The sequence below is a fragment of the Hyperolius riggenbachi genome, chromosome 2 (assembly GCF_040937935.1).
Source record: "Hyperolius riggenbachi isolate aHypRig1 chromosome 2, aHypRig1.pri, whole genome shotgun sequence".
Lineage (NCBI taxonomy): Eukaryota > Metazoa > Chordata > Amphibia > Anura > Hyperoliidae > Hyperolius > Hyperolius riggenbachi.
In genome coordinates, this window is record NC_090647.1 from 554,980,712 (window position 1) to 555,005,456 (window position 24,745).

The window sequence follows — 24,745 nt, forward strand, 5'->3', positions numbered from 1 at the left end:
ACCTATGACAGGCAAGGGAAGTAAGGGAGTAGTGACAGCTGGGACAGCCAGCACACTTGCAGTGCGTTTTGGCAGAGGTTTTGTAGGTTCATGGAGGCAGAGCAGGGACAAGGTCCTCCAGCAGCCAAGGCGGAGACACCAAAGTGCGCCCCTCCATCCCTCCCCCCAGCAGCCAGTCACATACTGATTGCTATTAGACTAAGAGGAGCCCCAGGGCACCCAACACCTTAATCTCTAGTTATCTGGCTTGCAGTCACTGCCATGTATCCCCTTTTCTTATTTCTCCCTGCTTCAAACACAATAGGGGAATAACAACTGAATGAGTTGTGCGCCCCCTCCTACACTGCGCCCTGAGGCTGGAGCCTCTCTCGCCTCTGCCCAGCCTTGTGTGTGCCCCTCCTACACTGCGCCCTGAGACTGGAGCCTCTGTCACCTCTGCCCAGCCTTGTGTGTGCCCCTCCTACACTGCGCCCTGAGGCTGGAGCCTCTCTCGCCTCTGCCCAACCTTGTGTGTGCCCCTCCTACACTGCGCCCTGAGACTGGAGCCTCTGTCACCTCTGCCCAGCCTTGTGTGTGCCCCTCCTACACTGTGCCCTGAGGCTGGAGCCTCTGTCGCCTCTGCCTCGGCCCTGCATGGAGGGCAAAGTCTAGGGTGCCAGGACATCTGTGCCTATAGGCTTCTGTGAGGTAAATCCGGCCCTGGCTGCATGCTTGTTTCTGGTGTGATTCAGACACTACTGCAGCCAAATAGATCAGCAGGGCTGCCAGGCAACTGGTATTGGTTAAAAGGAAATAAATATGGCAGCCTCCATATCCCTCTCAGTTCAGTTGTCCTTTAACTCTTGCGCACCGGCGTACCTACCGGGGATGCGACCCCCTCAGCCGCAGGGGGGCCCGGGGCTGCTCTGGGGCCCGCTCACTGTGCGTGGGGGGAGCGCTGCTCTGGACCCCCCAGCAAGGTGCTCAACTGGCCGCAGCGTCTAATAGACGCTGCGCCAGTTCATTCCCCGCAGCCCCGCTCCAGCAGCCTGCATAGTCTCCGGCAGGCAGAGCAGGGCTACGGCAAAATGGCCGCCGAAGAAGCCCTACACTGGAGACTATTTGTGTATCTAGTACAGGGCTTCGGCAGCCATCTTGCTGTAGCCCTGCACTCTTCCTGTCAACGCGGGAGATGTGCTGCAGGAGGACTCGGGGAGCTGCGAGCCAGATGCTGGGAGAGGAGAATACGTAGAGATGGATGAACGGTGATCCAGGTGAATCAACCTGTACACTTGCCGGTGCCTTGTCTCGGCTGGATTGCTCCTACAGCCACACTGCTATACACACAAAGAAGGAGAGACGGCACACTACTGGCTGCAAACTGTTGCTGTATTAGGAGGACAAACACTACATGTTACGGATCCAACGATCCTTCATCAGGTGTTAAACAGAAATGACAGGTACATGCATGTATAAATACATCCCATATGCAAACACCCCACCCATTCAGGCTCCACCCTAGGAGCCATTAACTCTTAAGTCCCAGGTCTCAAAATAAAGTCCAAACGGTCGTATGGCACTCCTGTAAGGCTACCAAAAAACAAACATCAATGACTGACCGTGATCCAGGTACTTCCGAGAGAGGACTACCATAAGACCACCTGTGAACAAACACGTAATATTATAGCATGCTGCAATAAAAAGATACAAACAGGTCACGTTACATATTGCACAGTTGCCACAAAACAACATTGATTATAAAGACAGCATGTTTCATAAAAAACTTTTAAGTGGCAATCTCTCATTCATCCCTCTAGGGGTCACAACATCTAATAAGTAGATCCACTTTGCTTCTTTTTGCTTTAATTTCTGTTCCAGGTCACCACCCCTATTTGACAAGGTCACTGCTTCCAAAACGCACCAGCGTAATTGTGCGGCATTGTGCCCTCCATCGAAAAAATGTCTCGCCACTGAAGTGTCATAGCACTTGCGTTCTCCTTCTGCATATTTCGAAATGGCACGTTTGTGCTCCTGTATGCGGGTCCTCACTGATCTAGTGGTTTCACCCACATACATGAGCCCACACGGGCACTTCAGCCCGTATACCACCCATGTCGTGGAACAATAATGCCTACCTTTAATGGCGATACGCTCACCTGTATGCGGGTGACCAATTCTATCCCCTCTAATGATACCACTGCATACATTGCAGTTCAAGCAGGGGTATGTCCCAGCCCTCCCTGTGACAACATTGCTCTTGTTAGAAGATACATCTGTATGTCTCACTCTGTCATAAATAGTGGTGCCCCTTCTAATCGAGAAGATGGGTTCCTCCCGAAAAAGGGATCCAAGATCTTTGTCATTGCACAGCAACGGCCAAAACCTACGTACAGTGTTCTGAATCAATTGTGTATTTTTACCCAAATTCATGACGAACGGGATCTTATTAGAGGCCCTACTTCCTGCCTGCTTATTAAATAAAGTGGACCTATCGATAGCCGAAACCTCCTTATTGACTGCTTCAATTTTTTGTAAATTGTAGCCTTTCTGTGCAAACTTGTGTGTCAGCTCACTGCTCGCCCTCACAAAATCCTCTTTTCTAGTGCATATACGTCTCGCCCTAAGGAACTGCCCCTTGGGGATGGCACTTACAACATGCCTATGGTGATGGCTATCGGGGCGCAACAGATTGTTGCGATCCGTCGGTTTGCGGTATAACTTCGTCACAAACCTGCCGTCAACTACACTCAGCAATACATCAAGAAAACTAATGTTCTCTCTAGATGTTTCAAGGGAGAATTTAATAGTCGGATGGGTTCGATTGGCTTCACTAACCATTTCAAGCAGCAGTTCCTCTGGGCCTCTCCACAAGAGCAATATGTCATCGACAAACCGGGAATAATGATAGATATGTGGCATGTATTTGGGATTGTTCAGAAACATAGACCTCTCCAGAGATCCTACAAACACATTGGCTATCGATGGAGCAGCTGGAGAACCCATGCTAGCTCCTTGCCGCTGTAGGTAAAAATGATCATGGAATTTAAAATAATTCGACCTCAGTACCAACTCCAGAATGTCTAGCAGGAAATACACCATCCCATTCGGGAGGCTCGTTTCTAACAATCTGTCCTCAATCACTGCTATTGCCTCATCTTGAGGTATAGCAGTGAAAAGGCTCTGCACATCCAGACTGCAAAAGATTAAATCATCGGGAATATCTGTCATGGCTTCAAGCCTCAATAACAAATCAGTCGTGTCCTTCAAACAATGTGGGAATGAGGCCACTATGGGTTGCAGGTGCACATCTAAAAATCCTGCTAGGGGGTATAGAACAGACCCCCTGCTGGACACAATGGGTCGTCCAGGAGGGTTGATCAATTGCTTGTGTATCTTCGGTAATAGGTACAATAAAGGCACCACGGGATGATCAACCCTCAAGCCCCCTGCAGTTTTCTCATCGATAACACCGTCCTCTAAAGCACATGACAATAAAAAATCAGCTTTCTTTTTAACGTTCATGGTGGGGTCACTCTCACACTTGGTATAGTGGGATTCATTAGATACTTGGCGTAGGCCTTCCTGCATATAAGTCTGCATGTCCTGTACCACTGTGGCACCCCCCTTATCAGCTTTCAGGATTATAATGGCTGAATTCTCAGCAAGTCTTTTCAATGCTGCATTCTGTGCCACCGTTAGGTTAGGGTGTGCATATTTACTGTTGTCCCATTTCTTGTTAATCTCACTTTTAACTGATTTTTCAAATAAATCGATCGCTGGATACTGTTCATCAGGTATCCAATCAGACTTCCGCATATACCTAGTCAATCTGTTGTCAATAGTACTGTCATTGGCAGCATCTTTGAAAAAGGCTTTCAGTCTCAATCTCCTAGTAAATCTAAACAAATCGACAATCAAATCAAAGGCAGAGTCCACTTGGGTAGGAACAAATCCCAGACCCAGCTCAAGGACTGATGTTTCCACCGAATCTAGTACATATGAGGAAATATTGATAACATTGCTCACCTCATTTAAGGTCTCTTTCGGAGATAGTAATGCTCCCTTGCTTGATGCGGAATCCGTTTGTTGGGACCAGCCTTTCCTCCCCGCTTGTCTGCCTCTTCTAACGCGCCCCCTCTGGTGGGGACGCGGGCCTTTTGAAAATCCTGTTGGACGTCGGAGTCATCTGTCATGGAGCCAGCCGTATCCCAGTCATACTGCTGGCGTCTCCGCATCCCTCTGCCGCCTCTCGGATTAGCTCTACTCCGAGTGCCTCTCCGCCGGTCGCCACGCCTCCCTCTAGACCCCGGAAGTGCACCTGCGCGACCTCTCCCATAGGTCTGTACTGGAAACCAGGGATCTTCACGAGGGTTCCCTTCAGCGTCCTCAGCCCCCCTTGTGTCTGGGGCTGGATCTACTCTGTTTAACACCTGATGAAGGATCGTTGGATCCGTAACATGTAGTGTTTGTCCTCCTAATACAGCAACAGTTTGCAGCCAGTAGTGTGCCGTCTCTCCTTCTTTGTGTGTATAGCTGGGAGAGGAGAAGACTTCTGTCAGGTAATTGTTTTTTTTTTAACAGGTGCATTTTTTTTTCTAGTGTCTGCTGCCCACATTACGATTTTCAGGTGTCTGCTGCCCACATTACGATTTTCTGGTGTCTGCTGCCCACATTGCGATTTTCTGGTGTCTGCTGCCCACATTACGATTTTCTGGTGTCTGCTGCCCACATTGCGATTTTCTGGTGTCTGCTGCCCACATTACGATTTTCTGGTGTCTGCTGCCCACATTGCGATTTTCTGGTGTCTGCTGCCCACATTGCGATTTTCAGGTGTCTGCTGCCCACATTACGATTTTCTGGTGAACTCTGCCCACATTACGATTTTCTGGCCCACATTACGATTGTCTGGTAAAATGCTGCCCACTTTACAATTAATTTACAGTGAAACGCTGCCCCATTACGATTATTTGGCACCTATGGGGGGGGGGCCCATCCAAATATTCGCAGGGGGGCCCAGTGATTTCTAGTTACGCCCCTGCTCTTGCGAGTCCCTTCCTACAGAATATTGCCAATTATCTCTGTAATATGTTATATTGCTTTCTTCAAAACACCATAAACCCATCAAAGTAAAGGAAATGATGATCTCTCTCAGTAGAATATTTCCCCCGTGTGTGTTGGGAATGGTGAGTAGGTGTTGGTGTAATTTACACATGAATAATATCAACAGAAAAAAAGTGCAGTATTCGAGATAAAGAGGAACTGCAGTGAAAATAACATAATGAATACAATTTCCTATTTTTTTTATAATATTCATTTATATATTATTTCATCAGTCAGTGTTTTCCCATTGTAAAGTCAGGTTGAGACATCTTTAGTCCTGCCAGGTGCAGCTCTGCAGAATGTTTGTTTACTGAAAGTTCCGAAGCCAGTACAAAATATATCTGGTCTCCCAGAATGCTCTGGGAGGAGAATTCCACATAGCTAAACAGCCTAGGCTGAGCAGCACTGGGAGGGCGGAGCTGCATACCAATATAGAGCAATATATAGATATAGGAAGTGTTTCTGATGCTGACACAGGACAATTGCTGGGGCGTAACTGGAAATCACTGGGCCCCCCTGCAAAAGTTTGTATAGGGCCCTCCAGCTGTCGTTGCTGGAGGGGGGAGCACTGATGGTGGGGGGGGGGGGTCTTTCCTCCCTCACCACTGATGTTTGTGCCTGCTGCTCCCCTTCCTGCACGGTGCCCCCTCCTGCCCCTAAAAATGGCCCTGGAGGCCCCCCTTCAGGCTTCTTCCCATAATGGCCCCCCTGCAGCTGCATCCCTTGCAGGGGCTATTGTTACGCCCCTGTAAAAGTGGGTATCCTGAATTATTTATTGCATTATATTATATGTCACTACAGGGCCTTATTTGAAGTGTTGCTTTCCTGCTAAAAGAGGAATTTTATAACTATGAGATGGTAACTACCGCTATAGTACTAGGAGTGGATAAGGAGGCTCAGATCGCTTTTGGCTGATGATATAGGCCAGGGCTGCCCATTAAGTAGATCATAATCTACCAATGGATCGCAAAGGACTTTTGGGTAGAACCCACTCCCTGTGATGTAATGTGGTAATCACCGTACCCTTTTCCACTGGTGTGATTAGATTTTTTGCCGAGAGCAAAAACGCTGCATGTTCCTGGTTTTGATAGTGCCTGCCGTAATCTTGTTGCGAATTGTGATAGCAAACGCGCGTGGTGTAAATAGATAAAATCACAATCGCATCACAGTGCGTTTGGACTTAGGCGGACTGAGGTGGCATCATTTACCGTACTTTTACCAGTCCACAACACCCGTATCAGTGACGAGCAAAAGTGCCGATATTATCTTTGCATTCATTTTCGGGAAAATAATTTTTAATTCGGCTTGTGAGCGTAAATGCCATTAAAAAATTGTTTTGTAATGATTTTTTGCATTTTTTGCTTATTTTTGCACTAAAAATATTCTTTTTCTGTGTTTTCCACGGTAAAAATAAAGATTTTTCACGCTTTCATGAATTTTCACCAAATTGTGAAAATACAATGCATTTTTCTTGTATCGTGCATTAATCTTGAAATAGAGAATGGAGTTTTCGATGTGAAAATGACTGGTGCCCCTTGAATGGATAACCCTCTCACAATAAGTAGGCATTAATGTCTCCAGGGCCGGTTTAAGCAACAATGGGGCCCCAGGGCAAAATACACCTGGGGGGCCCCCAACAGATACCCCGGAACAAAAATCGGCATTAAGGGACCTTTTTTGCAGTTGGTATAGTCAGGGTGTGAAGCCCCAATCGGTCGGGGCTCCACATTCTGGCTACCCCAGCCTGCATGGGGGACAAGGGGTTAAAAAGTTTCAGGAGGGGGGACCCCACATAATTTAAAAAAAAAAAAAAAATTCCCACGCTCAACATAAAAAAAAAAATAAAAAAAAAAAATGGGAAAATAGGAAACAATGCCAGGGATCTTCATACAGCCATATTGCGGCTGTATAGCGATCCCTGGCCTAAGCGCTGTGGCTGCGTATGGACCCCCAGGAAACCCAGTCAGGAAATGTATTGCTCTTTCTTTTGATACATGTAAAATTACACTACCGTTAGGTTTGCTACTAAAAGTGACATTTACCGCATTTAAAAGTATACTTTTTTCCTTCAAAACTTTAAAATAGATTTTCTCAAAAACGTTTTAAAAAATTGTTTTTTTCCTCTTATTCCCAATGATCTCCTTAACATATCCTGCAAATTTAGGGTTTCTAGCATTTGAGGTGGATTTGCTATTAACCGTTAAAGTCGGCGGGTTTTTAAATGTGTATTTTTTTTCCTTTGAAATTTTCTCAAAAACTATAAGGTCTTTTTTGAAAAATGTTTTCCTCTTGTAGCCACTGGGGGCCCCTATAGGCTCTGGGGCCCTGGGGCAATTGCCTCCATGGTAGTGCCGGCCCTGAATGTCTCCTGTATAATTGGACTTCTGTCTGTCCACATGAATACTAAAGTGTCTATTTAAAATCTGCCTAGTGTATGTATATTCTTATCTATGGTGAACTGCCCTGCCAACCCAACCAAATTTGGATGGTAAAGTTTGCTAGTACCTACTGGTTAGGTTAGCAAATAAGACCCAAGATGCTTGTAGTTAGTTATTTTTGTAATGTTATATTGTAATTTTGATGATGTTTCTTTTTGAAGTTATCCTTATTACAGTGCCTAAGTTGGGTATCCTACTGCTTATGTGTATTTCTATGTTATTGGAACACTGTTTACAATTATACAACTTTATAATCGGACAATATCTTTTGCTTATTATCTTGCATTATTAGATCTCATATTGTGTCAAGATGTTGTAATGAGGATTTATAATGTTCCTATTTGGCATATTGAACTTTGCACTGTTTGTAAGTGTTTATTTTTTGATAGATTCTTCAATAAAAAGAGTTTTAAAAAAAATGACTGGCAAAAATTTGCAGGCACCACTGTCCTGTAACCCTGCCCAAAACACTGGTGGGTGTCCAGGATGTCCTCCATACCTACCAAGAGTAACTCCTTTCCACGCTATCCCAAAAAAATGGGCTATCATAGCAGAACTGTTCTGGTTGTTGTTTTTTTACATGGAGTCGATTAGCGTTGTGCAGCGATCACACGCCTTCTCACATCATTAAGTTCGTTCCTCAACCTGCACTTGTGTAAACAAATTTGTCATCGTGATGTGCGGTTGGTGGAGAAGATGTATTGGCGTCGGGAGGCGAAAGGCATCTCTTTGTTGCGTCTTGTGGTCCTGCTACTCAGGGTCGGGTTTCTGCAACGCCCCCTCCCCACCCATGACTAAACATTGACGCGAGGAATGAAGTCCCTTATATATTCGCAAAGACAGTCATACACCTTCCCTGGGTGAAATAAAATCCCTGTTTTATCCCGTAGTCATGGACGGCATTACACTGGGGCAGGCTGGGGCCCTGAACCCCCCTCCCCGGAATCACTGCGACCCTCAATGAGTGCCCCCCCTTCCCCGCTCAGTAACATTATGTCACCTCTCTTATTGTGGTAAAATCCCTCCCACAGGACCTAGGTCCTGACAGTTTCCTGTCTAAGAACCTTGTTGCATTGTGGGAAATAACAGCTGTTTCCAACTGCCAAGCTACCAGTATCTCCCTCTGTGCATTTGTACATCTATAAATAAAAAACAACCTGTTAGCCTATCGCAATGTTAGTGGACGTGGACCCACTATGGCAGTTGGTGCTGTCTAGTTTTTTTCTTGTCTGCCAGTAGTAAAGGTGATTACGTGCAGGCTCATTGTGGATCAGACAATATTACATGTCGAATATCAATCATTTCTTGATCTGTCTTCTATTTTTCAACTTTGCAGTTTGCAATGTACTGATTTATTTTTTTCTCCTTTTCGCTTAAAGGGATACTGTAGTGGGGTCGGGGGAAAATGAGCTGAACTTACCCGGGGCTTCTAATGGTCCCCCGCAGACATCCTGTGTTGGCGCAGCCACTCACCGATGCTCCGGCCCCGCCTCCAGTTCACTTCTGGAATTTCTGACTTTAAAGTCAGAAAACCACTGTGCCTGCGTTGCCGTGTCCTCGCTTCCCCTGATGTCACTAGGAGCGTACTGCGCAGACACAGACCATACTGGGCCTGCGCTGTGCACTCTTGATGACATCAGCGGGAGCGAGGTCACGGCAACGCAGGCGGAGTGGTTTTCTGACTTTAAAGTCAGAAATTCCAGAAGTGAACCGGAGGCGGGGCCGGAGCATCGGGGAGTGGCTGCGCCAACACAGGATGTCTGCGGGGGACCATTAGAAGCCCCGGGTAAGTTCAGCTCATTTTCCCCCGACCCCCCTACAGTATCCCTTTAAGTTCCTCATTAAATCATTCCTTCACACGCAACTGATGTCGTCTTTGTCCTTCGCCGTAGTCTTCAGTATAAAGAGCACATTTCCCAAACTGACCTTGGATATATTTATCCACCCAAATTAGATCACCTCCAAGTAATCTGTTTTCCAAACAATGCGAGCCCAACTTCTCTAACCTTTCATGATGATGAGGAACGTCTCCAGGTTGGGTTTTTCTGGTGGAAGAAGACAACGAGCGCGGGACGCCGTGTGTCATTATTAATCTCTCCTTGACCGACTTTACTCCGCGAGCCATTCATCATCTCCAAGTGAGGAGGCCGCTCAGGTTCCTCTCTGCAACCGTTCCTCCGCAAATCTGAGTTTTGACTTCTACAAATGTCACGGCTTCGCACAACAGATTAAAAAGCAGTTTAAGTCTCTGCTGGAGGCGCGAGCCACCCGCGGCTGGAACAAGGTTGTCCTATATATTGGACGGGGTCAACGCTGAGCCGGGTATAAACATAGCCTCATGGTATCAAAGTGTCCATGTTCTTTATGATCTTCTTCTTCTTCATCCTCGTTACAGTAGATGTGATTTACTAATGTTCTCCTACACTGGAGAACATCGGGAACAGGAACATGAGTGATCCATTTGGGTGAGAATAACAGGGATGGTATAACAGTCTAAAAAGGAGAGGCAGTGTTGGTCTTACCTCTTCTGAATAACAGAGACTTTCTGGAAAAAAGGGTTTTATTCAAAGAAACTCTGTAACTACAAAATGTTCCCCTGGGGGGTACTCACCTTGAGTGGGGGAAGCTTTCGGATCCTATTGAGGCTTCCCCCATCCTCCTGTGTCCCATGGCGGTCTTGCTGTGTCCCTCCGAACAGCGAGGGTGTAAATATTTACCTTCCAGGCTCCAGCGCAGGCGCAGTATCGACTCTCCGCTCGGAGATAGGCGGAACTAGCCGATCGCTGCAGGCCCGCTCTACAGCGCAGGCGCAAGTCGCCTGCATAATACAGCGGACCAGACAGAGATCGGATATTTCCGTCTATCTCCGTGCGGTTTGCCGCAACAGCGCCCCCCGCTGGAGCCAGGAAAGGTAAATAAATCAGTGCTTATCAGCGCTTGTCAGCCTTGTCGAGGGAGGATTCCGGAGCCAGCGCTGGATTGCCTGCAGCTACAGCGGAGGGGGAAGCCTCATTGGGACCCTGAGGCTTCCCCCTACCGAGGTGAGTACCCCCCAGGGGACCTTTTTTTTGTTACAGAGTCTCTTTAAGAACTTTGAAAGACAATACGTTTCTTTGGCGGTTCTCCGCTTCCTCGGGTCAATTCAAATAAAAAAGTTCATTTCTGTGTTGTGGCACGAAAATTATGGCTGGCCATAATAGCGGGTTTCTGCATGTAGAAGAAGGCAGCAGATTAAATAGGGAGGGTGCAAACAGGGAGCAACCTATGGTAGTGGGGAGCTCGTGCCCAAGGGTGGGGCTGATGTAGGTGGATGGCTGCACATAGAATGGGGAGGGGGGGGCTTCTGCGCATGGAGTGGGGGCAACAAGAAAGTGGGCCTAGGGGTGGGAAAAATATGAATCTGGCCTTGGAGGCAGGATGGAGAAGCCTATGACTTGTGGACGGGGTAGCGGCACAGAGTACTCTGGGGCAAACTTCCTAGAATCTCCGAGACATTAAGAGTGTGATCGATAATTTAACTCACTGGTGCCTAGTCACTGACTCATCTTTGTATTTGTCATGGGAATCCTCGCATGTCTGGCTGTTATGTTCACATGAGCAACCTATCAGAACTGACGGTCTTCTGGATGCAGAGTGACTCTTTAAGTCCACGCGGGGGCATGCAACTTAAGTATGCTGTCCCCATTGCGTGGCTATGGCCCTATTGGTAATGTATGCGTCGTCCCCAGCTCTTGGATGCAGAGTGCTTCTTTAAGTCTATGAGACTGACTTGAAGTGTGCTGTCCCCATGGGCTGTTATGGCTCCATTGGTAATGTATGCATCCCCGGATGCAGAGTGCTTCTTTAAGTCCGCGCTGCGGTATGAGACTGACTTAAAGCGTGCCGTCCCCCATGGGCGGTTATGGCCCCATTGTTAATGTATGTGTCCCCGGCTGCTGGATGCAGAGTGGCTCTTTAAGCCCTGGCTGTGGTATGAGACTGACTTGAAGCGCGCCTTCCCCCATGGGCTGTTCTGGCCCCATTGTTAATGTATGCGTCCCCGGCTCCTGCCCACGCCGGTGTCATTATGCATTAAAACTCTGTTCCTTCCATCTCAAAATAAACATGCCCCTAATGAGCTCATGAATATGCAGATGATGTTAAAATCCGCGCTCGCTGTGAAATTGGTGTCAGTGGTGTTGGTTTTGCTGGACGGGAGGATGCCGCGGTTTTCCCTTCTGTACGGTGCAGTTAATGCAGACGTGTGAGACGTCCTGCTGAAATATTAACTCCTCCGCCTGACCTCTGGCCTGGCGGCGACTCACTGCGCCCGTGCGAGCTTGTTGTTATGCATCGCCGAGAACGCTGCAGGCAAACAAGCCAGACGGGCAGCATAATATAGACAAAAGAAGATTGTTTATTCACACAATATCGCTCTATCCATCCTATCTATCTATCTATCTACACCATCTTACCAAAAAAGAAGACAGGTGGGCCCAAAGGTCATCCGAGGTGAAAATAAACTGATGTGAAAAACAATTGTATCTATCCTCCTTCTCCTAAAAATGACTTTTTTAGATATCCCACACTTTTATATTTAAATCTAGTTTTTAAGTTTTCACTGTTTCATTGTCTCTGCTCAATGACACCTTCGTGGAAGCTAAAAGAGCTAAAATCTTTGAATTATTGACCCTTTTTATTCCTTTCCTGCTCCAGGAAGACATTGCTGACAGGAAAGTGTTTTATGGCTGTAATTTACTTATCATTGAGGGTTATGCTATCGTCTGACTCAGTCCGACCCGGTCAGAAACTGTCACTTGCATACCTGATATTTAACTCTTTCAGACAGAGAAAGAAAAAAAGGAACACAGCCTAGTTATTTGTGTGCTAGGCACTGTACACACACATGTCTACCTCATCATGTCACATGTCACCTCAGGTATCCTTTAATTGACTTTACCTGAAGTGGGAGTGATATGGACGCGGCCATCTTTATTTCTTTTTAGACAATAATGCGGGGGGGGGGGACAAATTCAGTGTTTGCCATAGGCACCGTATTAACCAGATAAGCCACTGTGTTTGTCTTTCTGTCCCCATCTGTCTATCTATCTATCTATCTATCTATCTATCTATCTATCTATCTATCTATCTATCTATCTATCTATCTATCTATCTATCTATCTATCCTACAATCTCTCTCCACCTCTCCCTATATTGCCTCTGTGTGCAGTAATATCTGTATATTAGTGGGCCGCTCACACCTAGTTATCCCATCTGCTGATGTTACACATTTCTGCCCATTTCATTTTTCTGCATTTAGCTTTTTCCATAAAATCACCCAGCCGTTTTTTACCTCGCTGAAAATGGCGTATTTAAACTGGCGGCATAAATATTCATGCGGCGGCCTGGGTCGCCCACTTAAACAGGGAGCGCGTGGCCGGGCCTGCTAGCGGAATCGATTGAGCGCTGCGCGTTGTCTCCCGCCGGCGGTGCGCCGTTCCCCCAGATGAGCCCGGCAGGGGGAGATTGAGGGCCGCCAGGTCTTTGCGGTGTCAGATTCGCAGGCGGCTAGCGGCAGAGGGCAAGGGGGGGCTTTCTGGTTCAGGATGTTATAAAAGTTTAAAAGGCTTTGCAGTCTGGTCTCCATGGCAACCGTGAAGAAAAAGCGCTCTTGACGGCCGTGCTGACCCCGCTGTTTAACAATTTAATGCAAATAACAGTCGCGGTGTGTTTCACACCCCACTGGCTGCAGACTTCTCTTCTCTCGGACACTCGGTAACAATTTTCACAGGAGATCTCGGTAAGGCTTCTGAAAACGCATAAATCGTCTGAATCTCGTGTGGCGCGGGGATTCAGCCTTCAGGAGTCTGCGTAGGTGGCGCGCGGCCTTTATTGAACGGAGGGGCTTCACTAGTGGAACGAGACGGCCAAATCAAGTAACGATTACCACAGCTTGTGGTTTAGGACAAAAAAAAAAATCCAAATACAAACATGAGTCTGTGGAAACGATGGATTAAATCTTAAAGCGTAATTTCATTTACAGGCATAAGTGGTTTTATCCGACGGGCCCACAAGAGGTAGGACAAAACTAAACAGGACCTCTTAACTAGGATGTCTGGAGATAGAGGGGGAGATTTATCAATGCATTACCAACAGTGGTTTCTTCTTAATCTGTTCTAACCAGCAGGGAGAACAGTTCTGCACGATAATAAGAACCTTCTTAAATCCTAGTAATAGTGGCAGTTTAGCATGAATTTCTAGAGCTGCACTACAGTTAAGAAAAGTGCAAATCCATCCCTAAACTGGTGCAGATTAAGAAGTGCTTGATAGCAGTTCTACAGATGTAGAGCTGCAGGTTAGACATGATTGCAGAGTGCAGGCTATACATGATTTGTGATGTGCTCCTCCCCTCTGCTGAATTCCTCCTCAGAGCCTGCTGCTATCAATACAGAAGGTGTGTTGGTTACCTCAGCAACAGTAATTCCCCTCACACACTGCACTGTCTGAGAGACCTTCCTAGCTCCTCCTATTTTGCAACAGTTTTAGAAGGTATATGCACTATCTAATGAATTCCTAAGATGCCTGAGACAGTTCTGCACGGATTTCTAAAAACCTAGTAATATTTTGTCTCAGACACTCTTGATAAATCTGGCCCAGAGATCTGGCCATTGCGGCCTCCCCCCCCCCCCCCCCTCCAATCCATCCTAGTAGTTGTAAACAGTCCTCATGTCCTTTACCAGCTAGGATGTACACAGGAGGCGGGACTTCTGTTGGTGCAGGCAAGTCTGTAATCTATAACTGTGATGCCTACCCTGACAAAAGCACTGCAGGAATGTCTGACAGGAGATGAGAGAAAGTGATTCCCAAATTCACTGTTGTAGGATGCAGCACAATAGGAGCGCTTGTTGAGCTTTTCTTATTGGATATTGAAGCCATCCATCACACTATGGACCAATAGGGAAACTTGTATGGTTGAAATACACTGCAGGGATTACGTCACTAGCCGTGGGGTGTGCCTATGCATATGACCTTGACGCCGTACTGTGGGGCAGCCTTATATGAAGGCTGACTTCTGCATTGTGATGCGGGGCTTGCACTGCAATTAATAGGTGTGCAACCGGCCTCAAACATACTTTCAAAACACACCTGTTCAGACAAGCTTATCATTTTTCTATAGGTAGCATTGGAGGTTCACAGCCTCATCCGCTAACCCCCGTGTCTCTTCCCCTAATGTCTCCAAGCCACTACCCTCTAGATTGTAAGCCTGCAATGTAAGGAACCTCCTCCTAGTGCTTCATATCCTGCTGTAAGTTATCATATGAACATGAACCAGTCAGGGCTGGGCTGAGGCAGAGGCGAGAGAGGCTCCAGCCTCAGGGCGCAGTGTAGGAGGGGTGCACAGCTCACTCAGCTATCATTCCCCTATTGTGTTTGAAGCAGAGAGAAATAAGAAAAGGGGATACATGGCAGTGACTGCAAGCCAAATAACTAGAGATTAAGGTGTTGGGGGTCTTGGGGCGCCTCTTAGTCTAATAGCAATCAGTGTGTGACGGCTGGAGTGGGAGGGATGGAGGGGCGCACTTTGGTGTCTCAGCCTTGGGTGCTGGAGGACCTTATCCCAGCTCTGGAACCAGTATTGGTGAAAACACATCACATTCTCATACATCCCAACATTTTGAGATGAGAAAGAGGGACACTTAAGCCACACCCCTGATCACGCCCCCGTCACACCCCTAGTCTCGCATACCATAAAGATTCCATAAGAAAAATATGTTGTTTTATAATTCAAACCACATTGGTCCTTTCTATGCTGGTTCATTTTCCTTCATATTAACATTTGAAAATAAGAACTACCGGAATATAAATTTAAACGTGCAGAGCTCTTTTCCACTAGCGCGTTTGCGTTAGTTGAATCGCAAAATCGCAAACCGCTAGCGATTTTACAATCGCTAGGGCTTGCTAAATAACATAGGACATTCGTTTTTGCCTCAAACGCGATTGTGCCACGGAGCGATATTTGCCGCGATTTTGCTATGCACTACAGCATAGCAAAATTGTGAACGCAATCGTCGGAACTTTCCTGCACTTTGCGATTCAGCAATCGCTAGCTTTCAGCGTGAATGCTAGCGATTGCTAGTGGTAAAGGGCCCTTAGAGTCAATTACATTTTTCAGTAGATAAAATATATATATTCCACAGAGATGTACATCAGTCCTAAAAGAGGGACAAATGAGGAGGAAAGAGGGACAGAGGGACAGGGTCCCCAAAGAGGGACAGTTAGGCATAGCTCCCAAATGTCCCTCTTTGGGAGCCCTGTCCCTCTGTCCCTCTTTTTTCCTCATTTGTCCCTCTTTCAGAACTTTGTCCCTCTTTCTATGTAAATATATATATTTCTCTACTAAAAATGTGTTTGATTGACTCTAAACTTTATTCTGATCCTTTAAATTGATATATTACTAATTTTAAAATGTTAATATGAAGGAAAATGAACCAGGATAGAAAGGACCAGCGTGGTTTGAATTATAAAACAACATATTTTTTTAATGAAATCTTTATGGTATGCGTGACTAGGGGTGTGCTGGGGCGTGATCAGGGGTGTGGCAGGGGCATGGTCAGGGGTGTGGCAGGGGCGTGGCTTAAGTGTCCATCTTTCACATCTCAAAAAGTTGGGAGGTATGGTTAGGAGCTACGCATTCTGCATAGCTAATCAGCCTAGATTAAAGGTCCGTACACACGCCGGACTTTAGGCAACGACGGGTCCGTCGTTGCCTCCCGCTGGGTGGGCGTGCCAGCGACAGTCCGGCGTGTGTACGCTCTGTCGTCAGACTGATACGGCTGTTTCTGAGCGATCCGCCGGGATCACTGAGAGGGCGGAGCTACATACTAGAGATGTGGCGAACGGTTCCCGAACCGTTCGCCGGCGAACATCTCTAAATTCATGGGCCTCTTACTACTTCCGGGTCGCAATGACCCGGAGTAGTACGCCTGCGCTGCCCAGCGGAGCGCGTCCTAGATCGCGCTCCCGTTGCCGGGCACTCTCTGCGCATGTGCGTGACGTCATGAGTGACGTCACGCTCATGCGCAGAGAGCGCCCGGCAACAGGAGCGCGATCTAGGACGCGCTCCGCCGGGCAGCGCAGGCGTACTACTCCGGGTCATTGCGACCCGGATGTAGTAAGAGGCCCAGAGAGGTTCGCCAGGCGAACTGTTCGGCCCAACTCTACTACATACCAATATGCAGCATTTTGCTGTAAGTTATCATATGAACATGTACCAGTATTGGTGATATCTCAAATCACACATCAACTATATCTGTATTTGTACTTTCATTGCTTTATACTATGTACAGCACTACGGAAGACATTGGCACCATATAAATACAAAATAATAATGAGGCTAAGGTCATTTTTTTACAAGAAAAGTCTACATTTTTGTATTGCGTTAGAGCCAGAGACCCTGAAGCCCGTTTTTCTCCACACATGCTGCAGCTTTCAATCAGACTAACCTCTGATGATTTCTGTGACCGAAACGGCGTCATCATTTTACAAATATTGAGTGAGAGGTTCTCTTTAATCTCATTTCTGCTTCCCGTTTTTTTCCTCTAAAGTCGTGCCCGTGGCGCGATCACTCCGCGCGGAATACGTGTCCTAAAGCGACGCTTTGCTGCAAAGTTGATCGGTTTTGTCACTTCGTCATGGCTGCAGGCAAATCAACGCTTTCATTTTTACCTTTTTTTTACTTTTGTAAATCCATCTAAAGCATTTCAGAGGAAACATCTGAGGGTTGCGGGCTGTGCGGAAACAGCTTGGCTTTCTAGTCTATAATATGCACCTGTCAGTATGAACTAACATTTACCTAGTCAGCAGTGCGCCAACAATAACCTCTGTGTCACGCTAACCGCTCATTCTGAAAGCGCGCACTGGGGTTTCCTCTTCCCCAGCTAGTTCTTCCACCAAGGCACAGATATAAAGGTAGCCGCGCATGCGCTGTGATGGGTGTGTGAAATCTCTATTTCCTCTATAAGTAGGATTTTATCAAATTGTATAATAACTTGAACTTTATTGAACTGTGATGAACAGGGACGGATTTACCATAAGGCAGAGCAGGCATGTGCCTACAGGGGCCTGATGATAGAAAGGCTGCTCACTCCACTTCCACCTTGCCTATGCGGAGTGCAAAGGAGAGGTTACTCACCTGGGTCTCTGCATTCCACTAACCAGATCTCCCTTCAGTCAGAGACACCTCTAGCTACCTAATACTTGGGGTCACCTGGCTGTAGCTACCTATGACAGGCAAGGGAAGTTAGGGAGAAGTGACAGCTGGGACAGCCAGCACACTTGCCGTGCAGTTGGGGGAGCTGGGAAAAAAGGGCGCATGCCACTAGTGGACAAAAAGGGCGCCGCCATTCACTCCCATAATAAATAGCGTTTAATGGGCGCCGAGTAGGAAAAAAGGGCGCCGGAGCTAAATAAAGTTTATAAACGGCGCCAGGAGCTAAATAAAGTTTACAAACGGCGCCCGGCGATGTTTAATGATTTATAACTGAACTTGTGGTGATTTACGTTTATAAAATGCACCCGTGCCGAATAACGTTTATGAAAATACTAAACATATTTATCTTATTTAAATAATTAAAACATTATTTAAAGTTTTATCCCTTACTGTTTGTAAAACATTATTATTCACAAAATAAAGCGATCAGTACGTAACGTAAATTGCAAAATATTTTTTGAATCCACAATTAGTAAAACATTATTATCCACATAATAAAGGGGGGTCTTAGGTTTAGGCACCAACAGGGGGGTCTTAGGTTTAGGCACCAATAGGGGGGTCTAGGGGTTAGGGGTAGGTACAGGGAGGGGTACTTAGGCAACAACAGGGGGGTCTTAGGTTTAGGCACCAACAGGGGGGTCTTAGGTTTAGGCACCAACAGGGGGGTCTTAGGTTTAGGCATTAACAGGGGGGTCTTAGGTTTAGGCACCAACAGGGGGGTCTTAGGTTTAGGCACCAACAGGGGGGTCTTAGGTTTAGGCACCAACAGGGGGGTCTTAGGTTTAGGCACCAACAGGGGGTCTTAGGTTTAGGCACGAACAGGGGGGTCTTAGGTTTAGGCACCAACAGGGGGGTCTTAGGTTTAGGCACCAACAGGGGGGTCTTAGGTTTAGGCACCAACAGGGGGGTCTTAGGTTTAGGCACCAATAGGGGGGTCTTAGGTTTAGGCACCAACAGGGGAGTCTAGGGGTTAGGGATAGGTACAGGTAGGGTTCTGTGTAAGAGTAGGCTTAGGTATAGTTTTAGTAAAATTTTTGTAATAATTACTAATGTATTACAACACTTATTACGAACGTAGTTATATTTATATCATCTTTATAAACAATATTTTCAGATTTTATTATAAGAACAAACCATAAATGACGGTTATTCACAATAATATACAATTATAACAATTAAACATATATTATTGGTTTTTTAATAAACGTAATTATAAGTTTAACTTTTGAAACAGGGAAGATTAACGTTTTCACAATTTCCGATTTCATAAACATTATTTAATGATTTATAATTTTGTTAAACATTATTTGTAAACGAAATATAGCACACTATATTTATAAACCCTATTAATGATTAATTATTATTTAGAGTTTACACCCCGCGCCCTTTTTGTCCAGGCGCCCTTTTTGTACGTACGCGCAGTTGGGTAGGGATTTGTAGGTTCATGGAGGGCGGAGTCTAGGGTGCCAGGACATCTGTGCCTATAGGCTCCAGTGATGTAAATCCGGGCCTTGTGATTCATGAAGCAAACAACACAATACTTCTATGTAAAAAATAGTGGTCACATGATCACTGTTTCCTGCTGTGCAAGTGGGACCTCTGTGTTGGCGTTTCCAGTGACATCCGCAGTTCAAACCTTCCTTCATACTGTGCAGTTGGCTCAGTGCAATAGCTGAGGTTAGGGCGTGGCCTAAAACAGTCTGTGTAGCAGCCTCTCACTGTGTGGCGATCCTGTGTACTGTATCTTGTCACGATTAAGGGCAGGGAGGCCTTTTTGGATGTAGTTTTTCACTTTTGCTGATAACAGTAAATTACATTAGATTGTTTAATTATCGTAGATTCTTCAGTTGTCCTCTCACATACATCACTTCCTTTCATCCACCCCAGAACATCAAAATAGGCGGAGTTATGGAGCAGCTCACAAGGACCACCACCATTAAGCAATTTCAAAGGGATTTTGGAAACAGGCACACAGCCCTCATGACCAGCATTGGGACATTGTTTATGCCTGATTTCTGCCAATGTGGGTGTAGTGGGGGAGCAGATGTGCCTACAACCTCAAAATCCTCCACCTGCAGGTCATCATCCTTACTACTGGCAGACAAGAAAAAAACTAGACTGCACCAACTGCCATTATTTATAAAGCTGGCCACTAACGGTCCAATTTCTAGCGAAAAATCGTTCGAGCGATCAGAAATTCTGATTGGACGAAAAATCGTTCACTACACCATCAACTAACCAATCATTGCTTCCTATCTATCACGATCACCAAGAAAATCCAAATTTTCGTTCGACAAAAATTCATTCGGGCGACATTTTTTTCACTCGTTCATAATCGATTGTGTCCACCAATGGAGATTATTTACAACCAATCCGATCAGAATTTCTGATCGCTCGAACGATTTTTCGCTAGAAATTGGACAGTTAGTGGCCAGCTTAACCATACCCACTAACAATGCAATAGGCTAAAGGTTGTTTTTTTTATAAATATAAACATGCACAGAGGGAGATACTGGTTGCTTGGCAGTTGGAAACAGCTGTTATTACTCACAATGCAACGAGGTTCAAAAAAGGAAAATATTTCTCATGGGAAAGGGTGTATCAGCTACTGATTGGAATGCAGTTCAATCGTTGGTCACAGTTCCTCTTTACGGTGGCCACTAACGGAAGCTTGGCAGTTGGAAACAGCTGTTATTTCCCACAATGCAACAAGATTCATAGACAGGAAGCTGTCAGGACCTAGGTCATGACATCACACTGTGGGAGGAGTTTCACCACAATATCAGCCATACAGACCTCCCCTGATGATCTATTTGAGAAAAGATAAAGATTTCTCATGGGGAAGGGGTATCCGCTACTGATTAGGATGACGTTCAATCCTTGGTTGACAGGTCCTCTTTAAGCTTGCATTTAGCCATTTTTACCGCCTTCCTAAATGAATTAAATCATGATTCTTTTATGTTTGTGTGTTAGTTCAACTTTTAATGAATCCTTCTTGTCTTTGCAAAAAACATTTTTACTGTTTACAAAGCGAAGCGTTCCTCTCCCCATGACTCCAATCAATCTCCCATTCTAATCCTCGCAGGTCCCCCTCCCCCCACCGCCATTGTTTTTTCCTCTCTCGCGTTCTCTCCCTGCGCTGAGTTTATGGAGAAAGATAACAATTATTTTTCTCGCTCTGTGTTCCTTCTCTGCTTGACTAGCAGAAATATTGACGTGGATATGATCTGCGCCGCGCGGCCCCGCACTCTCCGCTTCGCGCGGAATTAACAAGACGAGCGCCGGTGATGGAGAGGCACGCCAAACATCAGATACATTCCGACGTGAGCCATTACAAGCCCTGACGCGGGCAGAAATTAATCCCAGCCGCTGCGCAGTACGACAATCGCGACAATAGGGGGGGGAAGCCATGCAGAAAAGTTTAAAGAGAAAAATAGTGAAAGAGAGAGAGAGAAACGTAGGAGATCTCGTCAGTGGTTGATTTATGACTTCCTCTGGGCCGATCCGTCAGTGTCTCGTCTGATGTGAGGTGCGGAGCTCGCCATCCGCCGCTTTAATTAAAGTAACCAGATTACCGCGCAATCATTTCCTTACATTAGCGGACGTCAGGCTCTCCCCGCTGTCCTGATTCGTTGGCTTATCTGTTTTGACGTAAATAGGAGCAAATTATATTCTAGCGGCTGTAGGCGTGCGACCTTGTCAGTGACCTTGGGATCAAAATGTCTCTCTGTATGTGTCTTCCGTTCTATAGCAGGCCATACACGCATCAAGTTGCCCATTTGATTTTTGGCAGGTTCGATCACGGTTGAATCTGGTGAGGATCGAGGCCAGGAAAACATCTGATCAATCGATGTCTAATCAATTTTGGCCTAAAAGGATGGATTGGACCGGATGGAAGATTTTTAGTTGATCGAGGGGCAGGAGCGACGGTCAGTCTGCACCCCATATCGTTGCACTGCATCCAACAGTAAAACACTGCGGTTCAATTGGTTTTCCACAGATCCACTAATAGAATCTAATTGTTCGAGCAGGATCATCCACTAGGCAACCTAGGCAGGTGCTTGGGGTGCAGTGGGTGTCAAGGGGTCTAGCTGCCACCTTCTCTGACCTCTCTCCACTTCAGCTTACTAAAAGGACCTCAAGAGGACCCCAAATAGTAGACCCCATTACATCTTAATCCATGCCTTGTGTGGTTAGAATGGATTCCTCTCTGAATTGATTTCGATCAGAGAGAAATTGATTGTTTGGGTTTGTATGGCTCCCCTATTTATCTATCTATCTTTCTGTCTGTCTGTCTATCTATGTATCGTTGAGTTACTGGCGTTTCTTAACTCTTCCTGTACTGGAAACAATATTAGACTAATGCCTCTGCTCCTAATGTTTTCTTAGCTGTACTACACATGCAAATCATTATATCATCGTTTTTTTTTCTGATTCAGTGTCTTTTTAAGTTTTGGCTGTAGACCTGGCCAGAAAGAGTTCATCTCTAAGCAGCAGAGGAAGGAGGCGGGGCTGGTCAGCTCTGTGCTCAGAGGGTATGACTAGCTGGTGCCTCTCAACGTCCCCTCCCTGATCACCTCATGTGAGTAATAATGGGATAGTGGGAGGAGTTTACAAACCCAGCCAGCAAAGATATATTTACATATATATTAATGCAAAAGTACTCTGTGTGCAAAGACAAATTGTGCATTACAGCTTAACATATATTCCACACAATATGCAATGACAAGCTTTAGTTAGGGCTTTATAAAAACAGCATACATTCACTTGCAGTTAATTTGCTAACCTTTCCACACCCTGATATGACTCAGGTCAGGCTTCTGCCACGTATTAGCAGCACTAGCAGCACGTAATAAATCCCGCTCTGCGTGTTACGTGGCCTCTGCGCAAGTTGCATTTTTTTTCCTCTCCGTCTTCCCCTTTGAGGTGTGACCTGCGACACTGTAACAGTGCGATACATCATTTACTTGTGTCCTATAATTGCGTGCTGCTCAATGCTCGCTCTGTCGTTCCCCGGCGGCCAGGCCATACGTCACAAGCCGAGAGCCGACATACACAGAAAGGGACGCTATAATGTCTTTATTGATGACACACAGTGCCATGTTTAATGATACGCTATCAATGAACAGATCCACTCTATGCCTGGCTAAACAGCTTCATTTAGTCAGCGCTGAGAGTTTATATAGTCAGCATTTTATCATGCTGGTTGGCGGTAGTGGCCACAACGTGTAAAGGAAGTCGGCTGTGCGATGGGGAATATCTTCCTCCAGGGGCCTTTTACATTGGTGTGGTGCAGTATTTTACTGCAGCCCACCGCTGGGGCAATGTTAGTTTATGGGGCCTTTCAAACCGACGCAGTGCGGCCTGATGTAATGGAAGTGATGTTTTTGCCGCCTCCGACGGCAACCTGCGGCGGACCGGAAGTCGTGTAAGTTTATAGTGACGCACGTGTTTCAAAATGACTGCCGTAAGTTTTACGCGTCACGCTTGCATGGTAGCGTATTTCATACCTCCCAACTTTTTAGGATGATAAAGAGGGCAATTAAGCCACGCCCCTGCCACACCCCCGATCACGCCCCATCACACCCGAGTCACACATACTATAAAGATTTCATAAGAAAAATATGTTGTTTTATAATTAAAACCACACTGGTCCTTTCTATCCTGGTTCATTTTCCTTTATATTCACATTTTAAAATGAGTAATATATCAATTTAAAGGATGGGAATAAAGTTTAGAGTCAATTAAACACATTTTTTTAGTAGAGAAATATATATACAGTATTTACATAGAAAGAGGGACAAAGTCCTGAAAGAGGGACCGATGAGAAGGAATGGGAGACAGAGGGATAAGTCTCCCAAAGAGGGACTGTCCCTCCAAAAGAGGGACAGTTGGGAGCTATGGCGTATTTTAGCAATATGCTTCTGCGCATGTGAATGATTCGATGACCGGAAGTGAACATCACTTTCTGCTTGGCCTGCTGCCAGATGGGGCTTACTACGTACTAACACGGTAATTCCCTTAAATAATAGGATAACAGAGGCGCCAACAGGATATAAAACACTAAAAGAACTTAAAAACCCATCTTGGTAATAGAGGAGGCAGTGGTGGACTTACCCCCTCCAAGCAGAACATACGACTGTGGATTTTCAGTCAAAACTATTTTATTGGATACTCCAAATAAAGTGCAATGCGTTCCGCGGGATACAAACCCGCTTCATCAGGCAATAACAGATAGGAGTAAACAGCATCTGCCAGTATCATCAACACTGAGCGCCTCTGTCTGAGCCATTAGGCTCCCTGCACACTGCAAATCTGATTTGTGATTCCGAATCCACTTTTCAAAATCCGATTCCGATTTTCCCTGAATGCTATCAACAGAAAAAACGCAGCATGCAGTAACGATTAAAAACCAGAATCATGTAAAAAAAGATTAAAAATTGGAATCAGAATCGCATGCAGTGTGCAGGGAGCCTTAGGCTGCTTTTGGCATTGCAGTACGGCCAATCCGCCAATTTGCAGTGTGAATCCGGCCTCCGGGGCAGCGAACAATGCATGAATAAGGTTATTTTTAAGCTTGGTACATACATTCAATTTTAAATGGCCAATTACTGACCATTTTTGCCACCTTCATGTAGCATGAAGGTCAACAGATTGTGTAAGTAAGTTTTCATACTGCATGGAGGTGGTAAAATTGGTTCTTGATTGGCCAATCAAAATTGAAGGTGTGTACCAGGCTCAAGTACACACATGTGAGAATCATCACCTATCGAGGATCTGGAAAAGGATCCCTCGTGCGTCAATTCATTGACCAGTGCCTTACATACACATCGCTAGCCTTCAGGCTAACACTGCGTTCTCTTGCTATGAGGGTGGGGGGACGATAATCGGTGAACGACAGAATAAATGCCCGCGAGTTGTGGGAGCAGAAATAACATTGTGGTCGGTCTTGCTTGAACATCGGGGGTCATTAAGGATC

At 46.0% G+C, this 24,745-nt stretch overlaps 1 protein-coding gene across 1 annotated transcript in view; it reads left to right on the top strand.

Annotated features, from left to right (window-relative positions):
- LSAMP (limbic system associated membrane protein) overlaps positions 1-24,745 on the top strand; it is an 814,836-nt gene that overhangs the window by 396,707 nt on the left and 393,384 nt on the right. The window lies entirely within an intron of this gene.